The sequence below is a fragment of the Podarcis gaigeae genome, assembly GCF_964106915.1.
Source record: "Podarcis gaigeae genome assembly, chromosome: 10".
NCBI lineage: Eukaryota > Metazoa > Chordata > Lepidosauria > Squamata > Lacertidae > Podarcis > Podarcis gaigeae.
Genome location: NC_139686.1, coordinates 24,622,515 through 24,639,117, shown reverse-complemented (window position 1 = coordinate 24,639,117; position 16,603 = coordinate 24,622,515). Strand labels below are relative to the sequence as shown.

The 16,603-nt window shown below is 43.2% G+C and overlaps 1 protein-coding gene across 8 annotated transcripts in view; it reads right to left on the bottom strand.

Annotated features, from left to right (window-relative positions):
* The window catches only part of CHST11 (carbohydrate sulfotransferase 11), a 210,127-nt gene that overhangs the window by 184,645 nt on the left and 8,879 nt on the right, over positions 1-16,603 (bottom strand). The gene's annotated exons all lie outside the window — the stretch shown is intronic.

Sequence of the window (16,603 nt, the reverse complement as noted above, 5' to 3'; positions counted from 1 at the left end):
GGCCTCCTTAAAATCAAATATAGTTGCTACGCTTGTATACATAGTGCCTTCAGTCATCAGCTGTGATCTTTATTTTTAAAAGTAGAACTGAGATTTCCCCACCAACACTATGGAACAGTGTATCTGAAGAAGTGTGCATGCACACGAAAGCTCATACCAAGAACTGACTTAGTTGGTCTTTAAGGTGCTACTGGAAGGAATTTTTTTTGTTTTGACTATGGCAGACTAACACAGCTACCTATCTGTAACTGGAACTATGGAAGACCATATAAGCCTGTTCAGTATATTTTGCAGTTCTCCAGGAAAGGTGTAAGAGGAAACATGAAGAAAGTTCCAAATATATAGATGGGCAGTAATCTTTAGAACTTTCATCTGAGCTACTGAACTTCATATACTGCTCTTCTATCTAGCAGTATCTTTCCCTGTGGCCAAGATCCTTCTATAATGAGTCAGTTGAGGTGAGGCTCATTCAGCAAAGCCCCACCAACCACCGCCTTTTCAGCTTTAAATCCTTCCTCTTAACAGGTTCAGCCAGGTTAATACTTCCTGTTCAGTGGTGGCTGTGATACATTGACCCTTAAAAGGTCAGTTTAGGGAGGGTGGAATTAATTATAAATTTCCAAGCACTGCCATTTTTCTATTATAGTGAAATAGTGCTAGCAAGTAAGCCAATAGCTAAAGTAAATGAAGCAAATATTTTAGTGCTAAGCGCTCTTGAGAATGCCATTTTATACCAAATGCTCACACTCAACATTTTTTTAAAAAAAAACATATATGCACTGTATCAGCCATTATTCCTTGCACTAACATGGTACACAACTCTGAGAAATGCTGCCACCCCACAAAATATGCTCACAGAGTCATTAGACATTCCATCTCAAGGTACTGTTTGCATTTTCCAATTAGCCCAGTACTTATAGCTAAATTTTGCCATTCAGCTGTGAAACTACATCATTACAGAATCATGGCAGAAAACCAAAGGATGTAAATTCATCCTTCATCATTTCTAGCTTGGCCACAAGTGAATGAAACATTGGGGAAACACTGCTGACTCTAATGGACTTTGGAATCCTTCCTTTTCATCCCTCCTTAAGAGTTATTTTTCCTTTTTACTTCCCTTCCCGCTGATGATTGTTTTAAGATATGTGGTTGGTACACAATTTTTAAAAGAGCATTTCAGAGCTTGCAATCAGATATCGCAAACAGGGAGAACGATTGCTGGAGGAGACTGAAGAGAGTGAGATTGTGTCTTTCGGAGCCTGAGGGTTTGTGTGGCTGATTGCTCTGTAGGAACACAGTATCTGAGGGGGAGGAGTTACAGCTGAGAGGAACCCAGGCTGAGGGAGGAGTTAGCAACCAGCAGCAGTCAAACTTAGCTCAGTGCTGATCCTGGGAGCTCGCATTTAGAGGGGGAGTTTAAGGGGGAGGCGCAGAGTTCTGTGTCTTGGTGTGCACAGGACCAGAGACATGGAGGGTGAGGGAGCTGATGCAGTGACCTGTAACACCAGTGCCATGTTTGTCATTCTGCCAGAGAACAAGCAACAATACACTTGTAGCAAGTGCAAACTGGTTGTCTTGTCCCTTCCAACTCTAAGATTCTATGATCACCAGAGAGGATAAGAACTCTTTCAAATAGGCATGATCACAAGATCGTAAATGACAATCATAAAGGTAAATATACATGATTTTAACTATGCTGTTAACACCCATTATAAGCAGAGGGACTTACTTCAAAAGAAACATGCATAGGATTACACTGCATTGTTTACAAGGAATTTGCAGTAAACAGTGCTTTGGTGCAGCACGAATCAGGGAATCCCTTAATCCTTGCCTTGAACCCCCTGGAATTTGGTGCTCAATGCCTCAAAATGCCAACCAAACAAAAAAGCCCACATCTGCATAGATGCCGCAATCCAATATCCAGAATGATGCAAGAAAGGTCCTGAAAGCCCAACCTATATTTGCATGAGAACAGTATTACTCCCACAGTCACTGAATGGGCACTTGTTCAGATCTATAGACTACTTGGTGGACATACTGCCTGCCTAGTCCAAGGAGCTGTTTTGAAAATGGAGCCAAATGAAAAATTTGATTTCTTCTCTCTGTGTCCCATTCTCTCCTTTTTTCCTTTTTCCTTTTTAAGCACTACTTGGGACCCCATATTTCCCTGAACGCAAAATGATCTCTGCACACATTCTGACTTGCAGTCTGTTTTTTTTTTAATCCAGTGCAGCAGCTCTGCCTAAAATCTGTAGAACTGGTGCCTTTGTATCCTGTGAAGAAATTACTCATTTTAGCAAGAACTAGAACTGTTTACAAACCACTGTAGTGATGTAGGAAGCTTTGTTTTGGCTGCTAGCAAAGGAGACACTGTTTGCACAGAAAATCAGGGGGAGTACAAATGTTAATCTGACTAAAGAATTGAATCTTGGACGCATTTGTTCATTAAGCCTAAAACACTCAAGTGCCAAGACAAACAGGGAGGCAAATATTATAATCGCATAAATAAACTGACCAAATTAAAAGAGAGGGAGCAAGCAAAGGGACTAGGGATCTCTAAGCTAATGCTTAGAAAAGTTTACCAAAGGACCCTTGGAACATTTTCAGACCACACTCCACTGGCTACACCCTGAACAACAGCAAGAACAACAAATTAAAGCATTACATTGTCAGGCTTCCATCATTTTGAAAACCTGCCATGGGAGAGCCACACAACAAAGACAAAACCAGCCAGGTCCGCAACCAGATATTTTGTGATGAGAGGACAGAAAATCAGTGCAGAATTCCATACATAAAGTTAGTCTTAAACATCTGAAGTGATGTAATTGTGCACTCAGCTTGCAACTGGGTAGGAAGTCGCCTGCACCTTTTTCTTACATCTCCATCAGATATAAAGATAAAATTTCAAAGTGAGAGACATTCCTGGGCCAGAAAAGGCACTCACAGGCCATTGCAACAACAGCTCTGAATTTAGCCTTCCTCCACAACCCTCTGTGCCACAACTGGTGTCTATTTTTGTCTTTGGCAAACACCATAAAGAACTGCTTAGGGGTGCCACTGTTGGTTGGATTCTTGAAGGGGAATAATGGAGAGAAACCTCCCCACAAGCTTCAACATTATGTTCTTTGGCATATGTATTTATTTAGCACCATCTACGTGCATTTCATTTTATTCATCTGTCACTTTTTTTGCAATAAAAAGTCTCAAAGCGACTTGGTGAAAATAAAGTGCAACACATTAAAACAATTTAAACCTAGGGAAGGGAAAAATAAATCACAAACAAAACCAACTACGTAAGATACTCATCTAGCAGCATACAGTGGTACCTCAGGTTAAGTACTTAATTCGTTCTGGAAGTCCGTTCTTAACCTGAAACTGTTCTTAACCTGAAGCACCACTTTAGCTAATGGGGCCTTCTGCTGCCGCCGCGTCGCCGGAACCCGATTTCTGTTCTTATCCTGATGCAAAGTTCTTAACTATTTCTGGGTTAGTGGAGTCTGTAACCTGAAGCGAATGCAACCTGAAGCATATGTAACCTGAGGTACTTCTGTATACTAATACTGCCCACCCTCTAATAGGTGAAAAACCCCATAGGAGGCAACGTAGTGCTTTACAAAGAACAGGCACGACCGGCCCCTAGCCCAAGAGTCTTACAATCTGAAAATAAAGAGGAAGGCGGGAAACTGAGATATGGGTGGGCTGGGAAAGGCTAATATGTGATTATTTCAACTATACATACTTAGGCCTACTTAACACAATGGCTGGTTTGTTAAAATTTTGAGAGCATTTTTGTGGTTACTTTCTAGACATCATAATAACCAAAGAGGTAGGAGCTTCAGAGGAACAATCTCATGGACTGTGAAGTACTTTTGGGAGGGGGGTTGACTATTCCCCCTCCATGTTGCCCACATGAAATTTCCTATCCTGCTGAGGGTCTTCAATGCCTTTTTGCGGATTCATTTAGTGCCAAGTTCACTGATCTTTGCCTCTAACAAGGCAGAAAAAGAACTGTTGTAGCATTCACTTTTTAATGTCTTTTAAAGAGGATAAATTGCTGTAGCTCCACTCTGAAAACAGAGAAGACAGTGGTGATATTCCAACTCTGGTAGGTGACTGTGAAGGATTCAGAAATTAGTTTTAAGCTCAGAAGTAACCCCATTGATGTAACAGGATCATGTAAGCACCTCAATATCTGGCCTTAACACTTTACAGCAGGAGTTGTCAACCATACTGAGCTAGAGGGCATGTTGTGAATGTTGAGAAAATGTTGCAGATGCCCATCACAAAATGGCTGCCCCAGGGATGGGGTGGCATAACACAAAATGGCTGCCACATCTAAAAGACCAGAAAAAGAGACAGGGCCATAAAAGGTACAGGCATCTCCCTCATCAAAGGGGGAAAACCAGCCACCAGATGCAAAGTTGGAGACTACAAAAATTACTAACAGCAGCCTCATGGACATTGGAAGTTTTTAACATTGGTTGGATGGTCATTTGCCAGGGATTATTTAACTTATTTCTGTGATTGCAGGGGTTAGACTAGATAAACGGTAGGGTCCCTTCCAATGCTACAATTCTATGATAGAAAAGAATGGCATACTGACATACTATCTGAGAGCAGAAGAAAAAATAGACAAATGCAAAATATTTTTTAGCACATCAAAAATCATTAATTGCAGGGACAATTCTTTCCTTCCTCAATCAAAAGGCACCTTTGCAATGTTATAATGTTGCAAGATTGCCATTTTGTGTGTTGCAAACCAATTTGGGGGTTATAATGTTGCAAGATTGCCATTCCGTGTATTGCAAACCAATTTTGGGTGGGTAGGTGTGTTTTAAGAAATAAAAACAATCTTTTTATCTTTTGTGTATTTTGTATTTTTAATCTTTGAAATAACAGCAAACAACACGTACCACATTACCAAAGCCGCAAGAACCTCAATCCAGATAAAGTTACTCATGACTAAAGCCCCCTTAAAATAAATAAATTGTCTTGATTCACTTAAGCCCCATCAATTTCAATAGGATTTGGCCACAACACAACAGCTAACCTTACCTGGATCACAGCCAATCTTTTTAGTTTCCCTTTTTGATTGCAAAACTCTAAATGCTGGCTTTTCACCCATAGCCATGATAGGAAAACACATTGCCCCAGGTTTGGAATTTCCTATGATACAGGAAATCCAATTAGTAAGTGGCCTAAATTAAAAAACAACATTTGCTGTTACACAAAAGGCCTTAAGCAAGCACCCCCTAAAAAGAAGAAAAAGAGAACTAGCCTCCTCTTTCAACTGTTTTGCATTATTATCAAACACTATCCCTCAACACAGATACAAGTTACCTTCAAGTTGATAAATAATACATCTGATTTAGACCCCAATGCTTTGGAGGAGAAACAGTGGTTGTATTATAGTGACATGTGCACAATATTTTTTTTTGGGGGGGGGGGGAGAATAAACCAGCCTCACAGGCAGAGAGAGCTCTGATAGAGCATATTGGTGTATAAACTCTAAACACCGCAGAGCAACCTTTGGCGGGGGGGGGGGGTACATAACAAGGATGCAATTTCTACCACTGCTCTGAACTGCTTCTAACATTTCAATGCATCATGCAAGTACGTAAACCATTCTGTCTCCCTGGTAAGCAAATCAAGGAAACAATTTAAGCGTTCAGAAACTCTGCTCACCCCCCCTCCCCCAAAGAGACATGAAATGATCAGCAAGCCAGTTACACTTGACCAAGGCCAGGGCTTTTTTATGATTATTATTCAAAGGGAATCCACAGCCTAACTTATTCCTATGAATAAAAAAAAGGGGAAATGTTCCAAGCTATAGGAAATGGTGTGTCTTGGAAAAAATGAGGCTTACGCCAAATCGTGACAAGTTTTAATGTACGGCGTTAATATTACGAAAGCCAGCACAAAACTCCCTTGCTATTTATAAGGTGTTTAGCAAATATCTGTACTAACATTTTTGACCAATTAAAGAATGAAAAAGAACCTATACATTTTGCCCGATGGAAATTGCCATTACAGAGTAATGGGTGTTCCTACAACTTGAAAATTAGTGGAAAGTTACCTTGGGTGGTACTGACATTTCCAAAAATACCAGAGGAGTGCATTGGGGTTTCTTGGGACTCCCCCCCCCCCTCCAGTGAATTAAACAGCAAGTGGCCATTACTGAAAATGGAGGGGAGAAAATTATATATGGCTGCCAAGTACATTCCTGTCCAAAAGCTGGCATGTGCATTAAGAACAGACCAAAGACCCATCTGGTTCACCATTCTGTTTTCTACAGTAGCCAATCAGAAGCCGACAAGCGGGACACAAGCGCAATAGACCTCTCCAGTGACTTGTGTTCAGAGGCATGAGGTTCTGGATATTGAAGGTAGTATATAGCCAGCATGACTAGCAGCCATAATCCCTTTAAAACAGGCATGGGGAAACTCAGGCTTGGGAGATCAAGCACATAGCCCTCCACACACCTCTCTTCCCTCTGGCCTTCATCCCAGACCTATCCATTGGAGCTGGCATACTGAACAGGCCTTCTTTCTTATAGCAGAGGACCTCAATCTATCAGCAGATCTGCATGGGCAGGCATCACACTTTCAGTCACGCCAATTTGAAAGCAATTAGAAGCTGAACATTAAGCTGGACCAATAAACCAAGGGCATGAGGGCTCGTCCACACTTCCGATTGTGCCGTGCCCAGAAAGCACAGGTCCAAGCAGTTTCCCCCTTTCCCCACTCCTTTCCAAGGGAAAACCCGCTCTTTAGTGATAGACCAAAACAAATGGCAATCTGCAGGAAACCCAAGTTGCTGTTTGCGCTAAAGAGCAGTTTTCCCCAGGGGGAAAGTAACAGGGCCAGATGAAGTGTAGAAACTGCCACAGTTAGAACAAAAGCTTCAGTTGCTTCGTCAATAACATTTTTGTCTTCCATTCAGTAAGTGCAATTTATAAAGTTATTAACTTCCACTGGACAATGCTCTCTTTTATCAGTGTTCCCAAGTTCAACCAGACTAAGATGAAGACAGCATGGAAAGGCATATAGCTCATTGGAAGGGCTGTAACCCGGCGTGAGAAGATGGGCTTTGCCTGCAAAAAAAAAAAAGGTCAAATCTCTGGCATCTCCAGAAATGCATCCTGTCTGAATCCCTGGAGAGATGCTGCCAGTCAGTGTAAATACAGAGCCAGCTGGGTCATTACAAAGAAAACGCAAGTCTAATTGGCTCTACATAAGGCGGCTCCCTGGTGCTGGAGGAGACTCTTGAGAGTCCCATGGACTGCAAGAAGATCAAACCTCTCCATTCTTAAGGAAATCAGCCCTGAGTGCTCACTGGAAGGACTGATCGTGAAACTGAGGCTCCAAGACTTTGGCCACCTCAAGAGAAGGGAAGACTCCCTGGAAAAGACCCTGATGTTGGGAAAGATGGAGGGCACAAGGAGAAGGGGACGACAGAGGACGAGATGGTTGGACAGTGTTCTCAAAGCTACCAGCATGAGTTTGACCAAACTGCAGGAGGCAGTGGAAGACAGAAGTGCCTGGCGTGCTCTGGTCCATGGGGTCATGAAGAGTCGGACACAACTAAACAACTAAGCAACAACAAAGGCGGCTCCCTATGTTCCTAGCATGCACACACACACAGGCCCCCTTCAAATGTTCCACAGTGGCACCTGTAAATACGAGGCATAGCGTGGGGATAGCTGCATCTTACTGCTGTCATTTTACTCACATTAAATGTTATGGAAGGTGAGAGGAGCAGGGATCCTTTCATATTCATAGAACCTCCCTGCACCTTTTTGAAGCCTGGTTTTGAGGGTTCTAGAACACACAAGGAGCCTCCACGGACACAAAGGGATTCCTGCTTCAGTCACCTTGCATGAGCTGGAAGGCAAAAAAAAAAAAGGCCAAAAAAAAGTTCAGAGAAGAAATGGAACATTCATCCTCACTGTCCCTCCCTTCATGTGCTTACGGTTGTCACTTTGGGATACCCAAAGATTGCTAAGCTCAATGGTGAAAGCAAGGATCAGCATACATACAATTGAAGCAGTTTGCAGTATCTCAGCAACACATTTCACCAAGGTTCACCACTGGGGGCTAACAGTACCAGAAAAAAAGTCCCATAATCTAGCCTGACTGTTGCATTAGAGTTTTGATGCACCAAATTTATATTGAAAGGCATTCTGCAGAGCTCTCAAAATGACTTTAAAAAAATAAATGGATTTAGGAGTAATTGGTTTTGAAGCAAATTTCAAGTGTGCTAAACTAAGAATTGCAATATACTCTTTTGCATTTATATAGAGGCCTTCCTACAATCTAGAAGGATATCACAGCATTTCATAAGTCTGGCAACAGGGCTGTCAAACAGTTATCCTGACTGGCTCACTTGCGTAAAGCCTTCTAGAATTGGTTGACATATATTGTGTATATGGCATTAGGTATAAATGCAGGATTCGTTTTTTCCAGGCTTATGCTAATGTATAAGACTGAACTGCAATGAAATGTAATGGGTCTGGAGAGCAAAAAGACAGCTGGCAGTTTGGTATCTGGAAGCTAGATAGACAGGCATCGTTCCCTTTAAGAGTGTGGTGGATACTTAACTGCCTCACAGAACAGAGCGGAGGGGAGACCTGCTCCGCTACGTGGAACAATTCACATAATCTGTAGGAAATTCCACAGGGTTCTCCTCAGTTTCCAATCAGGAAGCCATGAGTTTCTAAATGAGAAGTTGGGCTAGAAATCCACTCCTCAAGGGCCCAAATTCCACAACCTCTCATGAGGCTAAGCCAAAAGACTGCTTTGCAGGTTGGCATAATTTTCTGACTTTTTCAGCCAGCCCTTCTCCACCCAAGTACACTCTTTAACTTCTGTCTGCAGCTGCCCTCAAAAGCAACATAGAAAAAGAGTTCAGCCCTATGTTACCGTTTGTGTGTGTTAAAAAACTCAGGCTGCATTAGTTTATTTACAAATCTAGCACTGGGGGGGGTGGGGTTTAACACCAAAAACAAAAGCAAAAGGAACATAGATTTGCCCATGATAATTTGTAAATCCACTTTTTCTGTAAAAAATATTGCAATCTAAATACAAATACAAATACAATATTTATTTATTTATTCATTCATTCACTCATTAATTTTTCCAATAGGGGCCCATCATATCACCACCATCTTTACACATATTCTTTGACAAAGTAGGACTGGCCAACTCAATCAGATGGGGCACATATTGCCCATAATTGGTCTAGATCAGACCTTCCTAACCTGCTGTCCCTCAGGTGCTTTTGGACTACAGCCACAGCAGGCCCAACCATTAGGCAGTGTGACACAGCTGCCTCAGGAGGCAGATTAGGGGTGTCGTGAAAGGGTAGCAAATTGTTAGTTATTTAATTATTGTTGCAAAAATACAACAGTCTTGCATGACTTTTTCCTCAGGTGTCAAAATGACTTGATCAGCCTTGGGTACCATGACTGGGGATAAAGGAATGGCATCATTCCCTGCACTGCCTCAGATAACAAAATATTTGGGAGGCTGTTCATGACTACAAGTCCCATTAGTCCTAGTCAGTATGGCTATAGTTACAATAGCTGTAGCCCAGCAACATTTGGAGGGCCCCATGTTTAAGAAGAAGTCTAGTCTAGGTTATCCATGGTGAACAAAGCCACAGTTATGCATATGCCCATTCAATCTATACAACCAATAAATTACAAACAAGCGAGAAGTTATTTAAATGCCGCCCAAACAAGCAGAACGATTTTGTAAATCAGCTCAGCTTTAATTAGTATACTGCGGAATGAGCAAAGTTGGAACAGTATCAATTCAACAGCCTACTTTCTTTGATGCATTTGATAAAGTAGAGTTGCCTATGAATGCTTGTATCACAGCAGTCTAGCCTTTACCAACCTGGCGGCCTCCTGATATTTTGGACTACAGCTTCCATCAGCCTTGGCTATGCTGGCTGGGGCCCTAGGACTGATGGGAGTTGTAGTACAGGAGGGCACCAGATTGACAAGTCTGGTCTTGATGGCTATGACCCAGAGTAGCTTCTCTCCTGTAATCTAAGCATCAAATGCCTTATGCTGAAATTATCAGGATTGCTGTAGAGTGAATAATCTGATACAGCCTTACAATCTAGGGATGATTGTGGGTGGCCTTCCTCTCTAGGGCAAGTGTGGGGAAGCTGTGGCCCTCCAGATGTTGTTGGACCTCAGTTGCCATCAGTCCCAGCCAGCATAGACAATGGTCAGAGATTATGGAAACTGTCATCCAACAAGACCTGGAAGACTGAAAATTCCCCATCCCTGGTCTAGAACCTGAGGCTCCAGACCCAAGCTTCTTAGCATTCAAACTTAATAGAAAAATATGACAAATGCAAGCAAATAGAGAAGGAAAATATACAAGCATATATGCTTGGTCCAGGAGGGTTAAGAGAGCATGACACCATCACTAGAGCAGTGTTTCCCAACCTTGTGCCTCCAGATGTTTTTGGCCTACAACTCCCATCATCCCTGACCACTGGTCTTGCTAGCTAGGGATGATGGGAGTTGTAGGCCAAAAGCATCTGGAGGCACAAGGTTGGGAAACACTGCACTAGAGGACATAAAATATACACAAAATATATTTCCAATCCAACCATATAAGGCATACTCCACTAGTGAGGGTTCGCTTGATTAGAGTTACAACTGGGCTTTATGCAGAACGACACAGCCATGTTTCTCACTGTAACAGATGCAATTAATCATTTCAGTGGCTCAATTGTGCAAAATTGCCAGCATAGATATCACAGGCAGAGCCTTCTTATCACACAAAAAACACTACTTTTCAACTGGACCCAAGCTGGGAAAGCTTAAGCTTAATCACCTGATAACTATCACTTCATACAATTTGGCTTTTTAATGCTAGCCATGTCCCTTGTTGTGCAGTCATGGAGATTGGAGCCAGATAACCATTACGACTTCACAGAACCGAACCAATCTGTATCCTGCAATTTCCCCCCAAAGCAAGTCTCTGCCTTAATTTGGAGGACCGAGAGCTCACCACTGATTGCATCAGCACCAACCTCAAAAGCAACTCTATTTCTCCCAATGAAGCTACCAAATAAAGACAAGATTTAATCCAATGAGAATCAATGCAAAGGCTATGGTCTAGTTTCTTTTTCCTGTTATGTTCTGTCAGGCCCCACTGGACTATCCTGAGATCTCAGTTTATAATAAAACTCTATTTTGGATAGGAGCAATGTGAAAGAAAGAGGTATGGGTTTTAGAAAGAGGCTTCTTCAGAGTGAGTCAAGAGACAACACATCTCATACTGGCTAAGAGTGCAAGATGCTTCCTGCTGAATGCGATCAGTTTTCATTCAGAACCATAATCCAGCTATGGAGATAAATTTACACACACCTTTTAAAGATGGGCACCAAAACAGTTTTTGCAGAAGTGCCCACACCCAGCCTGCTATACTTGGGTTGTCTGAATGCAGCAGATTTTCACAAAAGCTGTTTAGCCCAGAAATTATTTGCTTCCTCTCTGAAACACTGGGGAAGTTGCTTCATATCTTCAGTCTGATTGCCTTCCCCAAGGTCAAACTACGCTAGCCAGGACACATGGATGCTCCTACAATTAATTTCCTGCTTGGTCTTCCTAGCAATCAGCAGAGCTGCTGCATGGTCTACTACCATGTGCACAGTTTGTGTGTGTTGAACAGTAGTCTTAGAAGGTTCACCTACTCCAATACAAAGCCTTAAACAACTTGGGACCTGACTGCTCCCTTATAGGGCAGCCTGTGAGATAAGATCAGTCAAGGAAGCTTTCATGGTCACACTACCTTTCTCTGTGGTTCAATCAGTGGCAAAAACATGGGAGAGCCTTATTAGTGATGGTGGAGCCCCAGTTCTGGAACTTCCTTCCCACAAAGATACAAATGGCACTAATGTTGTTAAATTTCCAAAGCCAGCTGTTCACTTAGGCTTTTACTAGGAGTTTAATGTCAGACTAATGGGTTACACGTTTAGATGTGTTTGTACAAGTTGTGCATAAAAACAATAGCAGGTGTTAAAAGCAGGTGTTTGGTGGCCCTTTCAAGTGCATTTTAATTGTGATCAGTTCCGAAGCTGGTCTGCAATGTGGAATAGTAAAAAAAAAAGGTGATTTTAAATAAATATAAAAATAGAGCCATTTCCCTATATATATAACTTGAACAATTGGACGCTGCCTAGATTCTGCACTTTCCAGGTGGTGCTTTTCCTGGCCAAAATTCTGGGATCCCATTAAATTAAAACATTTCAATAAATCAACGGTAGAGAACCCTCCCACTTGGCCTTCTGATATGTTTCAGCCAAGCCACACTCACCTGCCATCATATATGAATAAATGTTAAAACCCCACCCCACAAAACAGTAAGTTATGACCTTCAGAGTTTCAGCGGGAGGTAACAAGAAAACTGAAATGCCACTCATTAAAAACAAGAATAATTAAATGCTGTGCTAACTGTGGTGCCAGGATTTGTGGGCCTGAGATATGACACGCCATATACCAAAATCATTTTCCAATCTAGTACAAGTGCAAAAAGTTACAGAACCGCTGCACCTGCCATTAATTTGAATAATATTCCCTTGCATGCAGCGTGCGCTCTGAATAAATAACTGCAGAACGCATCCATTGGCTTATTTCATGTTAATATGTACATGGAGTGGAAGGGGATATCTGACCTAGACCACCACAGCTTCAGAAAGGTTTCTATATCATATGCCTTCAGAACATGCCCAAGGATCTATAGATACTACATGTAAAAACTATGTGACTTAAGATTTCCAGGTTTTGCTGCATTATAGAAATTTAAATAGGCTTTGAAATCAAGAATGTTAAAAAGGGCCCTCCCTACATAATCTATCAAAATCAAGCACTCTTGACTCATGTTGATTTGAGGAGGGTGGTGCTTTTTTTTACTAAGTTCCAGCTATTGACGGACTTAATAGGTAAGCCATTCTGGGGCACTGTTTCAGTAGAAAGATGGGCTAGAAATCAAATAAATAAGATAAGTGTAGCAAGTGAATTGTCATCATCGGTTATCAGTATAACTGGATTCAGTTATTTAAAAATACTATGCCTAGGAAGTACCTTCCTCCAAAAAGATGTCCTCAGGGATATTGTTTCCCTCACAATTAAAAAAGGCAGTCTCTGCTCTGGTTTGGTTCACAATCTCTAGTATTCACTACACTTTATATAAAAAGGGCAGTTGCATTGATTCACTGTGCCTGCTCTGTTGGAGAAGTGCCTGAAGGTACGTATATGCAAACAGCTCAAGCAAGAGTATTCTGGGGTGTTTTATTTACCAAGCTGCAATATAAGCTCTACTGATGGCAAGACAGGACTTAAACATCCAAAAGTGTCTGCAATTGCCAGTAAAATTATTTCACATGCATTCTAGCACAGACCACTAAGCTAGCTGGTGAAACATTCCACTACAGCATGTTCAGGACCTGCATTTCTAAATTACTGTGGGTGGGTGGGGGGACCTGACTCCCTCTAGAAGCAGAACGTGTCCACAGAGCTGACCAGTGCAATTCTGCAAAAATTCCCAACCAGTTATGATATCCATGCACACAGCAACAGGCAGGCGAGTCTTGTAAAAATACTTTATTAAAAAAAACTGTTGCTGTAGGAACAATTGGCAAGACTTTCTTATCAGCTGTGTTAAACTGACAGTTGGCAAGTGGCAAAAAATCTCTCTATTACATCCTCTGTAGTGCATCGTGGGAGAAACAGTAAGGCAGAAGACAGCAGGCAGTAAGTGAAAAGCGAGTTCTTTTTCAAGCAATCCTTCCCTGCCCTTGTTGCTGTAGGAAAGCCAATCGTAGGTTCACAGCCAAGGATGGACACATGCAGAAAAGCATTTATAATGAGTTATGGATAGAAGAGAAGATTGCCTATGTGTGGATGTGTGTGGATACTGTTTTTTCTGGAATCTTGCAGTTTCTGATAGCAATTACAAATGCATACTACTGAACCATGGCAAACATTTCAGAAATGTAGGAATAACAGAAAGCGTGCACATAAACTCAACATAGAATTTCTTTCAGTGATCAGTGAGGCTTAAAGGTAAAGGTAAAGGTACCCCTGCCCGTACGGGCCAGTCTTGACAGACTCTGGGGTTGTGCGCCCATCTCACTTAAGAGGCCAGGGGCCAGCGCTGTCCGGAGACACTTCCGGGTCACGTGGCCAGCGTGACAAAGCTGCATCTGGCGAGCCAGAGCTGCACACGGAAACGCCGTTTACCTTCCCGCTGGTAAGCGGTCCCTATTTATCTACTTGCACCCGGAGGTGCTTTCGAACTGCTAGGTTGGCAGGCGCTGGGACCGAGCAGCGGGAGCGCACCCCACCGCAGGGATTCGAACCGCCGACCTTTCAGTCGGCAAGTCCTAGGCGCTGAGGCTTTAACCCACAGCGCCACCTGCGTCCCCGATCAGTGAGGCTTACTTGAGAATAAACGGGAATAAGATTCTGCAGAGACAAAAGTTAAGCATCTTTAAAGGTCTCCGCTTTCCTTGGGAAACAACTGAGCATCTACTTAACCCCCTCCTTGAAAGCAACAGCGGTTAAATGTGCAATCCTCCCTCTTTAAGTCTACTCAGAAACCAGCCCCACTGAGATCAATTATCCTAGGTAGGTGTGTGCAGAATTTGAACCATAAACATGCTGAACCCTGGTTGGAAAGCACCCTACGAAGTATATGAAGCTTAAGCAACAGCCTAAAAAAGATATTTAGTCTGATGCATGACTCTCCCCACTCCAGCTGTCGTGTCTGACTACCGAAACTTTGCAAATTTGGCAAGCTAGCTTCTCCACTGGTCCCCAGTACAATTCTACCTCCTGGCAGGAATACAGCTAGCTACCTGCTGCACAGAGTTTAGCCCCAAGCTAGCACCTTCTAAATGTTTTGTGCTACAAATCCTATCATCTCTGACCATTGGGCATGCTGCCAAGGACTAATGGGAGTTGTCGTCCAAAACGTATGGAGGGCACCAAATTTGAGAAAGGCTTCTTTCTAATCTGCTATACTAAAGGTAAGAGTCTTGACAGACTCTGGGGTTGTGCGCCCATCTCACTCAAGAGGCCAGGGGCCAGCGCTGTCCGGAGACACTTCCGGGTCACGTGGCCAGCGTGACATCGCTGCTCTGGCGAGCCAGAGCCGCACACGGAAATGCCGTTTACCTTCCCGCTGGTAAGCGGTCCCTATTTATCTACTTGCACCCGGAGGTGCTTTCGAACTGCTAGGTTGGCAGGCGCTGGGACCGAGCAGCGGGAGCGCACCCCGCCGCAGGGATTCGAACCGCTGACCTTTCGATCAGCAAGTCCTAGGCGCTGAGGCTTTAACCCACAGCGCCACCTGCGTCCCCTAATCTGCTATACTACAAGGGGAAAAAAACCACTGCTATAAAGGTGGCTTCTGAAAACCCTCACTCTACAATCTGGCCACAGCAGTGACACCGTCCTAGGCAAACGCTTCCCCTCTCCACACACACTCACCCAAAAAAGTGCAAGAAGACAGCCAGCCAGATCTGCTCATTTCCACCCATTTCTCAATGAATCCACCAAGCATTGCCAGCAAGGCTCTCCATGATCCAGCCATGAGAATTCCAGTCCCTAACCCCATATACGTAACAGCAGGCAAGTTGATCTTTATCCTTCTCTGCTGCTGCAGTGATCCAGCTTCTCTAGGCAATGGTGCTATGCAAACCCAACTTGCTGGAGACAGCGGGTGGAAAGGCAGGATATAAATATTTTACATGCAACTAAACAAAGATTTTAAAGCTCCTCACAACACGCTTCCTTCTGGGCGACTGAAGGTTTGCCCACCCTGTTGGAGATGCACTTTGCAGGAAACAACACAAGCTTTGCTCTTTCCTACCACCACATTAATCCACAACATTTCTCTCCCCCCCGTCCCCCCTCCCCATTCAATTCAGCCAGATAAATAACTGTGGTCTAGAATTTTTTACTTCAACTATACAGAGTCGGTGGTACAACCTGACTCAGTTTACCACCTTGCCAAGGAAAGAGGATGGTTTAAGGCTGCTGCATATATTTGGTCCATCTAGCTCAATACTGTCTATGCTGACTGGCAGCGGCTCTCAAGGATTTCGGGGGGGGGGGGAGAATCTCTCCCAAATGAGACTTAGTCATTGAACTTGGGACATTCTACCTGCCAAGCAGATGCTCTCCTGCTGGACTAAGGTCCTTCACTTAAATAGATGTGTTAATGGATTTTATTTACAGAGCTTTTCTGTTGTCTCCTTCAAGTTGGGCTATGGGTAGCAGTCCCTATGGGCTAGCTATACAGCAGAGTAAAAAGCAAGAAAAACACTAGAAGCAAGTGGCAGTGGGGAGGCACAGAGAGCCAAGGATATCTGGGGCTGGGAAAGTTTCCACAGCTTGGTGCTTAGAGCAACGGGCTTTGACTGGGGACACCCAGGTTGAGATTTCCACTGGGCTGTGGAGCTCACCGGGTGACCTTGGGCTACTCTCTCTCTCATCATGATCTACCTTGCAGGGTTGTTGTGACCATCAAAACAGAGAAGGACCATGTAGAATGCCTTGACCTCTTTGGAGGAA